Raw genomic sequence first — 13,087 nt, forward strand, 5'->3', positions numbered from 1 at the left:
CACCACACTCCGGGGCAGAGAGTTCCACTGCTGAACGGCTCTCACAGTCAGGAAGTTCTTCCTAATGTTCAGATGGAATCTCCTCTCTTGTAGTTTGAAGCCATTGTTCCGTGTCCTAGTCTCCAAGGAAGCAGAAAACAAGCTTGCTCCATCCTCCCTGTGGCTTCCTCTCACATATTTATACATGGCTATCATATCTCCTCTCAGCCTTCTCTTCTTCAGACTAAACATGCCCAGTTCCCTAAGCCGCTCCTCATAGGGCTTGTTCTCCAGACCCTTGATCATTTTAGTCGCCCTCCTCTGGACACTTTCCAGCTTGTCAACATCTCTCTTGAATTGTGGTGCCCAGAATTGGACACAATATTCCAGATGTGGTCTAACCAAAGCAGAATAGAGGGGTAGCATTACTTCCTTAGATCTAGACACTATGCTCCTCTTGATGCAGGCCAAAATCCCATTGGCTTTTTTTGCCGCCACATCACATTGTTGGCTCATGTTTAACTTGTTGTCCACGAGGACTCCAAGATCTTTTTCACACGTACTGCTCTCGAGCCAGGCGTCCCCCATTCTGTATCTTTGCATTTCATTTTTTCTGCCAAAGTGGAGTATCTTGCATTTGTCACTGTTGAACTTCATTTTGTTAGTTTTGGCCCATCTCTCTAATCTGTCAAGATCGTTTTGAATTCTGCTCCTGTCCTCTGGACTATTGGCTATCCCTCCCAATTTGGTGTCGTCTGCAAACTTGATGATCATGCCTTCTAGCCCTTCATCTAAGTCATTAATAAAGATGTTGAACAGGACCGGGCCCAGGACGGAGCCCTGCGGCACTCCGCTCGTCACTTCTTTCCAAGATGAAGAGGAAGCATTAGTGAGCACTCTCTGTGTTCGTCCACTTAACCAATTACAGATCCACCTCACCGTAGTTTTGCCTAGCCCACATTGGACTAGTTTCCTTGCCAGAAGGTCATGGGGGACCTTGTCGAAGGCCTTACTGAAATCCAGGTACGCTACATCCACGGCATTCCCCGCATCTACCCAGCTTGTAGCTCTATCGAAGAAAGAGATCAGATTAGTCTGGCATGACTTGTTTTTGATAAATCCATGTTGACTATTAGCGATGACTGCATTTGTTTCTAAGTGTTTGCAGACCACTTCCTTAACAATCTTTTCCAGAATCTTGCCCGGTATCGACGTGAGGCTGACCGGACGGTAGTTGTTTGGGTCGTCCTTTTTTCCCTTCTTGAAGATTGGGACCACATTGGCCCTCCTCCAATCTGCTGGAACTTCTCCCGTTCTCCAAGAACTCTCAAAGATGGTTGCCAATGGTTCCGAAATGACTTCCGCTAGTTCCTTCAATACTCTGGGGTGTAGTTGATCTGGCCCTGGGGACTTGAACTCATTAAGAGCGGCCAGGTATTCCTGGACGACTTCTTTCCCAATTTGGGGTTGGATGTCCTCCAATCCCTCATCCACTCCATCTTGCTGAGGTTGAAGACTCTCTTTTTGTGAGAAGACCGAGGCAAAGAAGGCATTAAGTAGTTCTGCCTTTTCCCTATCCCCTGTCAGCATTGCCCCATCTTCTCCTCGAAGAGGTCCTATCGGCTCCTTGTTTTTCCTTTTTCTACTGACATAAGAATAGAAGCCCTTTTTATTGTTTTTAATGTCCCTGGCAAGTCTGAGCTCATTTTTTGCTTTAGCCTTGCGGACCTTTTCCCTACAGGTGTTGGCTATTTGTTTGAATTCTTCTTTGGTGATTTCTCCCTTTTTCCACTTCTTGTGCATGTCTCTTTTGTGTCTTAGCACAGTTAGAAGTTCTTTGGACATCCATTCTGGCTTCTTTGCACTTGTCCTATTTTTTCTCTTTGTTGGCACGGTTTGCAATTGCGCCTTGAGTATTTCACTCTTGAGAAATTCCCATCCATCCGTAGCTCCCTTGTCTTTTAGTATCTGTGTCCACTGAATGCTGCTCAGCGTTTCCTTCATTTTTTGGAAATCAGCTCTCCTAAAGTCCAAAATGCGGGTTTGACTTGTCTTAGTTTCGGCCTTCCTTTGTACCTCAAATTGCAGGAGCACATGGTCACTTGCCCCTAAGGATCCTACCACTTCGACCGCATCGATCAGGTCCTCCGCATTTGTTAGGATGAGATCAAGAGTAGACAATCCCCTTGTTGCCTCTTCTACCTTCTGGACCATGAAATTGTCTGCAAGGCAAGCGAGGAATTTGTTGGACCTTGTACTCTTGGCCGAGTTTGTTTTCCAGCAAATATCGGGATAGTTGAAATCGCCTATGACTACTACATCTCTTTTCTGTGCCTGTTTGGTCAACTGTTGGCAGAAGACTTCATCAAGATCTTCCTCCTGGCTTGGGGGTTTGTAGTAGACGCCTACAACGACATCTTTTTGAGTCCCAGTTCCCTTGATTCTTATCCAGATGATTTCAAGCTGGTTTCCCAGATTGCTGTCTTGAATTTCTTGTGCAGCATAAGAGTTTTTGACATATAAGGCTACTCCGCCTCCTCTCCCCTTTGTTCGGTTTCTGTGAAAGAGGTTATACCCCTCGATATCTACATTCCAGCGATAGGAGTCATCCCACCAGGTTTCAGTGATGGCTATGATATCATATTTGTGGTGTTGTGCTAGAAGTTGGAGTTCGTCTTGTTTATTTCCCATGCTCTGTGCATTAGTGTAAAGACATGTGAGCCCCTGGGATCTTCCCTTGAGCTGTTTAATTGGTATTATTGTGCTTTTGGTACGTGGTCCTTGTTGTGTTTGTGCAGCCCTCCGTTTAGCCTTCTGGCGATTCCCAGACATTATGGGTAAAGTAGTGTTCGCAAGGCTGTTGTCCCCCTCCCCCGGTGGACCTAGTTTAAAGTGCGTCTAATGAGGTTTGCGAGTCTGTGAGCAAAAAAGTGTTTTCCTACTTGTGTGAGATGCACCCCATCCCTTGCCAGTAGGCCATCCTCCTGGAATAGCAGGCCATGGTCGAGGAAGCCAAAGCGTTCCTCCTGACACCATTTTCTAAGCCAGTCATTGACCTGTACTATTTTTCGGGCTCTTGTGGGTCCGTGTCTTACAACAGGGAGGAGGGATGAAAAGACCACCTGTACATTACATTCTTTTAGCATTGCTCCTAGAGCTCGAAAATCATTTGTGATCTTTTGAAACGTATGCCTTGCAGTATCATTGGTTCCTACATGAATCAACATGAGGGGAGGACGGTGATAGGGCTTGAGGAGCCTGGTGAGCCTCTGAGTGATATGGTGTATTTTTGCCCCCGGTAGGCAGCATATTTCTCGAGCCATCCCATCTGGTCTGGAAATGACAGCTTCCGTTCCTCTAAGGAGGGAGTCGCCTACTACCAAGACCTGTTTACTTTCAGGAATGACAGCGCCCCTTTTGTGCAATGTAGTGTGTAGGTCTCCAGAAAAGTGATCCTGTTGGTGTGAATTGTGTAGGTGAAAAGTGTTGTCCTCCTCCTCGACATCCCCGGTGCATTCATCAAGGACAATCCATTGAGATTTGTCCGAGAGCCTATGGTTCTCCTGTATGTGTTCCTGTTGCTCCTGGTCTATGGTTGGGGATGGTACACCTGTAGGATTGTGCAAGTGTGAATGTTGTGAAGTGTTGTCCCAGTCAGGGCTGTCCCCCGCACACTGATCAAGGATGAGCCACTGATCAGTATCTAAGCCATTCTGGTCTTCCCCAATATGTTGTGTTTCTTGGTCAGGTGCTAGTTGTGTGAGAATTTGGAATCTATTGTGTAACTGCAGCTGAGCAGAGGTATTCTGAGGAGGCTTCTGGGTCCTATGTGTCCTTCTAAGGGTGACATTTCTCCAAGCCTGAGGGTTGTCCACATCTGAGGTGCTGTTCTGTTGAGCCTCCCCGTAATGTTGGTGTGATATGGGCTGCGTGTCTAGGCCAGTGTGGTGTGTGGTATCTAAGAAGAGTTCAAGTTCCTGAATGTCCTTAAGGGTCTTAATACGGTCCTCGAGTTGTCGTATCCTGTGTTCCATGCGAGTGATCTGTGTACACTTGGGGCAGATGTAATTGAGTAATTGTAGTGTGAAAAAGCTGAACATGCCACAGCTAGTGCATGAGATGGGAAGTTTTCGTGTTTGTTCCATCTGGAGGTTGCTAATGCTCTTGGTGTGTGTTTGATGTTGTTGTCTGTATGCAGGGGTGAAAGTATAGGTTACTGAGTGTATGAGTTCTCTCAAAGAAAGCAGCCCTGAAAGCTGTTAAATTCAAACAAAGCTTACCCTGAAGCAGAAGGAAACAAAATGGGTTCCTGCTTCCTCAACTTCTGTGGAAAGCCCAGCTGCCCCTTGGGTTCAGACACTGGTTTATATAGGATAACCAGGAAGCCCCGCCTCTCAGCAGTTATTTTTTAAACTCAGGAAGCCCCGCCTCTCAAAGAAAGCAGCCCTGAAAGCTGTTAAATTCAAACAAAGCTTACCCTGAAGCAGAAGGAAACAAAATGGGTTCCTGCTTCCTCAACTTCTGTGGAAAGCCCAGGACTCATGGGAGTCCTGTATGCCATGTTTGGTTCAACGCCATAATTGGTGGAGTTCAGAATGCTCTTTGATTGTAGGTAAACTATAAATCCCAGCAAATACAACTCCCAAATGACAAAATTAAAAATTTTGAGTGAAGGACATACATTGGGTTGTTAGGTCTATGCCATTCAAATTTGGTGTCAATTGGCCCACGTGTTTTTGAGTTCTGTTAATCCCACAAATGAACATTACATTTTTATTTATACAGATAAGAACTGTCTAAAGCGCAAGTGGATACATCATGGACTGTATCTGTTTCTGCATTGATCCTGGAATCATCTGACTGTAAGGCTGCATGTTCTAATGTACAGAAATATTGGAACAAGCAGATGAAGAATCTTGCTGACAAAGCAGAAAAGGGGTTGGACAGGAGATAAAAATAATCACAGCAGAAGATTCACCCCAGTTAGGACTGCAGACAAATGTACACCAAGGTGACTTTAACACTGCACTTAAACGTCTCCCTTGGAAAACAAAATTTACAGAAACTCCAAACCCAGGTCCATTACAATGTTTTAATTTAGATGAGTTGTGGTGTGGCAGAATTCTTCCATTCCTGAAAGGCTCATGCTCAGAAAGAATTTGGACATAGTGCAAATCCATAGAAGATTGGTTTTCCTTTAGCCCACTGAGGAGCCCCCTAACCCACAACCTAATATATTTTTCACAACATTAAACTGTCAAGTGTATTTTTCTCTTGTTTTTTGCTCAAACTTCTTTTGGGAATCCACTACACTTAAGGTACACCCTTTACTGTGTTGATCTTTGAATGATAGGTCAGAATTCATACAGATAACATTCCAGCCTCACATGGATCACATCCCTAGTGCTACCATTTTATTTTGCTCACTTGCTCATGCTTTTCTCTTTACAGAAAAGAAAACCCCAAAGGAAAAGCAGAGAGAAGTGAAAGGAGCTAGCATTTGTGAATTATATAGAAAAGAGAACACTTCTGTTATAATATATTTTTATTCTGTGACTATGAAAGATAGCCCAAATCCTTCTACTAATCCTTTCTATAGTCAACCATCTTCCAAAAAAATCTGCAACACTGCGTGATTCCAGAAAGTGGAAAAGTCCATGCTGATCTGGGTTTAAAAAATCAGGTAGGAGTAATCTGTAGTCCACACACTGGCCCCATAAGGCTACACTTTTCATGGGGAGGGGTGCCTTCTGGAAGGACAGGGAGACACCTGAGTCACCCCCCCAAAAAAAGATTTTGAAAATAAAATACCTTCTGGGGCTGACATTTCCCTGCTGCTGGCCCTCTCCTGGTGCATAGCAATGACATGACTTTCATCCTCCCCCCTTCTCCTGGCTTGTCATTGCTACGCGACAGGAGGAGGCCAGCAACAAGGAAATACCAGCCACATAAGTTATTATATTTTTAATGGCTGGGGGGGGGGGGGTTGGTGCCCTTGTAGTTTTGCACACTGAATCAGCCTGGAAACACACAAGATGGCTGTCTGGAGTGCCCCCTCAGAAATCCAAGACTTCTGAGAGGGCAGTCCAGACAGCAACCATAGTGGGTTTGACTCGTGCCTTTCAAGAAGGCATGGATCAAACCCACTATCCAACTGCCTCAACACAAAGCAGGGTTTTCCTGCATTGTGCTGAATGCACTCGATTTTGCATGGGCCGTTGTTTGGAATCCCCCCACAAATATTTGGAAGGGCGCACATTTTGTGTCCTGTCGGGATGAGCCCATTGAGGGCAAGTTCATTCACTTGGTTTTTCCATTTCTTTGGTTCATCAATCATTTTGCCACCCATCTTCTCTACAGTTAAAATAGGTCCTCTGGTCTAATAGTTTCTGTAAGTTGAAGGTAAAATCAGATACATACTCACTCAATATTGCCATACTGGTAAACATACATGCATCACCTTGCAAGAAGAGAATTAGCAATACTATTGAAACTGCAAAAAAAGATGATAATTCAACTTTTAAAACCATCGCCACACATATTACTCTCGCCCTTCCCCTGTATATAACAAGAAACAATGACCAGAAAGCTTCTCCGTTCAAATTTTCCAATATGCCAACACCATATCACTGCCCCAACCACAATTTACCTGATATATTTGCACAGTGATAGACTGGGAAAGATGCTGAATGTTTCCATTGGTAACATTCTGCATCTCTCCAAGTCTCTACTATATCAGTCAACGAAATTAATAACCAAATCAACTAAACAAATCCAGTGAAAAAATAGGCATCCCATGATAATTCACAATACTAACATCAACTATGAATGACAACTGGATTGGACTGTTCCCAAACTGGTATTCCACTTCTGTGAGTTTTAAATATTCCACAAAATGAAAACTGCTATGAAATGTAATAAATGCATAGAAACTGCTTCCCCTTTGCTGCAGCAAAGCAACCAAAATGCCTACAGGAATGGACAATCACACACCAGGTCTGGATTTAATCTCTTCCCTATTTTTGTCCAATCTTTTATTTGTATCTTGAGCTTTGAAACTGTGTGCACATTATTATTAGACCCAGAGGAACACATGCATATATATATGTTTACAATAACAGACATTAATTTAATGAAATATTTCAATTTCTTTCTCCTGCACTTCAAACTTTTGTAAGCACAATAGTTCAGAAAATAGTATATACTCATACAAGAATAGACTATACATTTTGCACAATCTGGCTATTTAGCTCAATTGGACCTATTTATTGCTGAGCAAGCACTTGGGAAATCTCAGCAATTCGTCTTTATTGACCCAGTGATAGATACATGCGTTCTTGGAAGCTATTCATCAAGTTTCTGCCTAAAGGACATATATGCCAATAAAATCAACCAAACCACAAAACCAAATAACAACTAATGTCTCACTAACAATACTTTCTAGCCCCAGAATAAAGTAATGAACCAGTCACAGATAAAGAGATGGAGAAAAGTGGTAGTGTCAAAGAAAGGGGTTCTGCACCTGAACTTCATCACTAAACATCTGGGTGTTCCCTCGGCAACGTCCTTGCAGGTGGCCAATTATCTCACACCAGAAGCAACTTGCAGTTTCTCAAGTCACTCCTGACATGAAAAAAAATCAAATGTATAAGACCTCCTCAGAATTGACAATCCAAAGACTCTTTGATTTGAGTCTCCTTAGACCAGACCCAAATATTGAGTGTCCTCACTTATTCAAGTGCCTCACAGACCTCAGAACCAGTTTACAATTCAAGCAATGCCATGGCAATTAGTATTTTGTTAGGAATACATTAAAACAGAGAAGACTGCAATATTAAGGATGGGGAGGATCCATCTATTTCCAGTCCATATCACTTTCACACATTTTATGCATTTCCCCCATTTACACATTCATCCGTAATATTTAAAACAGCTTCTCAAATTGCATACATGAATATGTGTATGAACTTTTCAAAGTATGAATTTTAAAATTCATTTAAATGTACATTTTCTCAGAGGGTGTATTTAAAAATATATTATACACTTAAACTGATCAGGACTGTGCTGCAGCAGCCAGAGCGGTGGATATTTCAATGGATGGCTAAATTCCAATCCACACATTAATCCAGGAAGGGCACGTCCGGTCACTTTGTACAGGAATTCACAAAAAAGCCAATTCCTCAAGCATCCCTACAGCAGGAATCATTACTGCTACTTAAGATTCATAGGGAATATGGTACAAAGGTTGCCTTCCAATGCACTGAATATTAAGGCTGAGGCAATGTGATATGTCTCTCTGCATAGTTGTTTCCAAGACATTTTCGATATCACCGGATTGTCTTTTGCATTGAAAAGTAGTTTCATCCATTGTACAAGGAGTCCTCAGTGTAGCAAAGGGTTGAACCCTTGTGCCAGTAGAACTCCTGACCAAAAGACTGGCAGTTCGAATTCAGGAGGTGGGGTGAGCTTCCATTATTCAGCTCCAACTTCTCATGCGGGGACATGAGAGAAGCCTCCCACAGGATGGTAAAACATCTGGGCATCCCCTGGGCAATGTCCTTGCAGACAGCCAATTCTCTCACACCAGAAGCGGTTTGCAGTTTCTCAAGTTGCTCCTGACACAGAAAAAAAAATCAGTTGTACTGTAATTTGCTGACTTTAGGTTGCACCATTAAAGGATCTGATTTATTTCTCCATAATTCAAGTTTTCCCAATTATTAAGGAGCAACAAAATCAGATTACAAATGCAACATGGCAAAGAGGAACTACACTCCTTTTGAAATGTAACTCTTAAGGGTTTTGGATGTGTTTGGTTACATTTACCACATGCTGGTAGGTAGCATTATGGTGGTTTTGTAGAAATGAAAGTATCTATTTTAGTTACTTCTTTCAAACTATAATTGTTTTACAAGTAATTTCCTGTCCTCTGTGTAAAAAAAATTATATTAAAGGTGCATCTACACTGCAGAAGTAATACAGTTTGACATCACTTTAACTGCTATGGCACAATGCTATGGAATCCTGGAATCTGCAATTTGGTGAGACTAAAGACCTTGTAAACTACAATTCACATTATTCATTAGCACTGAGCCAAGTCAGGCAAAGTGTCTCAACTAGCATTCATTCTATTGCATAGATCAGGGGTTCTTAATATTTTTTTGTTCCACGGACCCCTTTACCAGTCCAGCTAAAACCACAGACCCCCTTCTTAGAGCGTAGCAGTAGATAGTTTTATGACACTCAACACAGACATGTCTTGAAACTAAATATTAGTACTTAATGTTATATTTTACAACTCTCCTATTATTGTAATACTTGATATGCCGGGAGATCTTGTGTAATCTAGCATCTGGTCTAACAACTACCATAATTTCAAAGTATGGATGAGAGTAAGAAACAACTGTAATGTGATATGAAATGAAGACTACTGGCATTTATTGAAAACATTAATAAGTGAAGGAAATACTAGATTTCATTTGGGGTCATAGAAAATAAAGATAATAAGTTAATTTTATAATTTGAAGCTCATTGACTCCCTGAAATATTCCAAGAGGTTTGTGGACTGCTGCTTTAGACCCCTTGGTATAGATGTACTCTTGGAAAAAACTCTAAAATCAGGACAGTAAATAAAGAACAACACTAAAAAAAAACAGGGGAATTCCAGACAAGAATCAATCAGGGTCAGCTAACACCTCCCAACAAAGGATCCCCCAGGCAGAAAGCAGCCAGGCTTTGAAGCTGCAAGGCAATTAAATGCTAATCAAGGTGGCCAATTGCAACATTCACATTTGCCTCAAGCAGACAAGAGTACATTTTCCCACCCTGGACATTCCACAAATATATAAACCTCACTTGCCTAGTTTCCAACAGACCTCACAACCTCTGAGCATGCCTGCCATGGATGTGGGCAGGAGAGAATGCTTCTGGAACATGGCCATACAGCCCAGAAAACGCACAGCAACCCACTCTAAAATAGTTTTACACATGCAAAAACAAATGTGATAAAATAATTAAAAGGTGAGCATATTAAAGTCTCAGAAGACTAGCACAAATAACAAGCAGCAGCAAACTAGTATAACAAGCTGCAACCAAAATGGGCACACTGTGGGCAGGATTTCAAGTATTTCAGTCAAACTCCTTCCTCCTCTTTAGGTCTCAGAAAAGCAAATTAGGAGGCTATAGAATTCTGGTTTTATTTACTCTGAAGGGAATCTTCCATAGATTCAAAATTGGATTTAGCTATGCACAGGAATACAGCTATGGTCTTTAATGATATTCTGCCACTTTCAAAACAACACCATCTGCAGAATTGTTTAGCTTACATTTTATGTGTCCAACACTTTAGTGCAACTTTTGGCAAATACGCACGTACAACAATTACTAGAGCTTAGATCCCAGTTTCTAACATATTGCAAACAAACTGCTCTCATCATTGGTCTCATAAAAACAAGTTACTAAGTCATATCACCATTATCATGATATGACTTAGTAACTTGTTTTTTATGAGACCAATGATGAGAGCCTTTTGCTTGCAATATGTTAGAAACTGGGATCTAAGCTCTAACAATAGTCTTTGCAAGTTTTATGTAAACCTTATGGCAAGCCCTACTTCTTTTACCTCTGAAGTGAGATCATAGCTGATTCAAAATGTACATAGATATGTTGCAACAACCTTTAATGGTCGTTTGCTTTTTCAGAAATCTACATCTTTTTAAAAAATGAATGCTATGTTACATATCTAGCTCTGTATGGTTTTTGGATGGAAGATCATAATGAAATTATATGGAGAAGGCCACACAATGAGATCTTATAGAGTAGTGTTTCTCAACCTGGAGGATCAGGACCCCTGGGGGGGGGGTCACAAGGGGGTGTCTGAGGAGGCACCAGACGATCAGAAAACACAGTATTTTCTGTTGGTCATGGGGGTTCTGTGTGGGAAGTTTGGCCCAATTCTATCACTGATGAGATTCAGAATGCTCTTTGATTGTAAATGAACTATACACTCCAGCAACTACAACTCCCAAATGTCAAGATCTATTTTCCACAAACGCTATAAGTGTTCACATTTGGGCATATTATTGAGCATTCATGCCAAGTTTGGTCCAGATCCATCATTGTTTGAGTCTACAGTGTTCTCTGGATGTAGGTGAACTACAACTGCAAAACTCAAGATCAATGTCCTCTAAACCCTTCCAGTATTTTCTGTTGGCCATGGGAGTTCTGTGTGCCAAGTTTGGTTCAATTCCATTGTTGGTGGAGTTCAGAATGCTTTGATTGTAGGTGAACTATAAATCCCAGCAACTACAACTCCCAAATGACAAAATCAATCCTCCCCAATCCCACCAGTATTCAAATGTGGTTGTATCGGGTATTTGTGCCAAATTTGGTCCATTGAATAAAAATACATTCTGCATATCAGATATTTGCATTACGATTCATAAGAGTAGCAAAATTACAGTTATGAAGTAGCAACGAAAATAATGTTATGGTTGGGAGTCACCACAACATGAAGAACTGTATTAAGGGGTCGCAGCATTAGGAAGATTGAGAAACTCTGTTATAGAGAAGCTTTAAGATATAGGGGGGTTATATAAGTTGTGATAATATATATATATATATATATATATATATACACACACACACACACACACACACACACATATACATACACATAAAGATATAGGGGGTTATATAAATTATAGGGGTTTTTTTTAAAGATATGAAAGTATTTTTTTATTTAGAGATAATTACATTGTAGATGTGGTTTCAAGTCTCCTGCCAATTTCAGCACCACCCCATGGATTTCACAGGGTTTTCTTAGGTAAGGAATACTCAGAGGTGTTTTTTCCCAGTTGCTTCTTTTTGAAATAGGCCGATCGGCACATTCAATCGATCAATCACTTCAGGAGACAAGTGTTTTCAGTCAGAAGCATTCCAACAATACCTTTATGGAAATTTTGAACAAAACTCACTTTAGCATTATTGATTTTGCAGTTCATTTAATCTATGTTGAATTCCCAAATTCCATTCAATTATCATCACTGTCTAGTACGAATCCCAGAACTGGAGATGAGGAGTGTATCAGAGCTTCTCCTTGAAATGATCTGGCAAAATCAGAGTACCTAAACTCCTATATAGTTGTAGTAGATGAGCTAAAAAATAAAAAGCAGCAATTCTCAATGAGTCTTCTCAGTCATAATTCAGGCTGCCAATCATAATCTTATGCATACATAATAAGGAGGAAAGCTACACTGACTACATGGAGGACAATTGTAAAACACATTGTGCTTGTAGGAGTGTTTAATAATGTTTCAATGACAACTGACAGCAAAAGGAATTTGTCCTCCCACAGCAAATACCTGCCAGTAGATGAAATTAGTAACTATCTGCCTGCCAATATTGAACTGTTACAGCTTAAAATGGTTCTTGAGTTCCTCCTATAAAGGAGTAGGGAAGTATTTGTTAAGCTTAAATATTACAAACTCCAGGATATACTGCAACTTTGGCCATCTGCATGTATGACACGTTCTGGTTCTTTATACAAAAATGTCCTGCTCATATGGAATTGACTTGGTTAGATGATGAAGACAATGGACCTGAATATGGATCCTCAAGCAGAATTTGTTTTTCTTGGGGCAGTTCTAGACAGTCCTTTCTCCCAGGATCATTAGTGTTTGTAAAACGCAGATGTTCCTAGGGGGCTGTTTACACCTATCCCAGAAAGCACGCGCTTTCTGAGGTAGGTGTCCAGACATTCTCCTAGAACTAGCCTGGAAGCCCTACTCCCCTTCACCAAAGCCCCCAGATCCCTTTGAAAAGTAATGAAAACTTACCTCGTCTCCGTTACTGGCTTGGAACAGCTCTCCTGACACATAGAAATGATGCACCAGGATAGCAAGGGAGGGATCCCCCCCCCCCCCCGCACGCGCACTCTCCTGGCTTGTCATTTCTACGTGTCATGTTGGGAGAGGTGCCGGGTAAGTTTTCATTACTTTTCAAAGGAGTCTGGGGGCTTCAGGGGAGGGCGGTGGGTATTCCCACAGTTTACCGGTTGAATTTAGCCCAGTAAACTGTGGGAATGGTTTCTGGACTGTAGTCCAGACACCAG

The 13,087-nt window shown here is 41.6% G+C and overlaps 1 protein-coding gene across 1 annotated transcript in view; it reads right to left on the reverse strand.

The window, feature by feature from the left end:
* Positions 1–13,087, reverse strand: part of DNER (delta/notch like EGF repeat containing) — a 196,615-nt gene that overhangs the window by 91,492 nt on the left and 92,036 nt on the right. The gene's annotated exons all lie outside the window — the stretch shown is intronic.

The sequence above is a fragment of the Anolis sagrei genome, chromosome 3, assembly GCF_037176765.1.
Source record: "Anolis sagrei isolate rAnoSag1 chromosome 3, rAnoSag1.mat, whole genome shotgun sequence".
Taxonomy (NCBI): Eukaryota; Metazoa; Chordata; class Lepidosauria; order Squamata; family Dactyloidae; genus Anolis; species Anolis sagrei.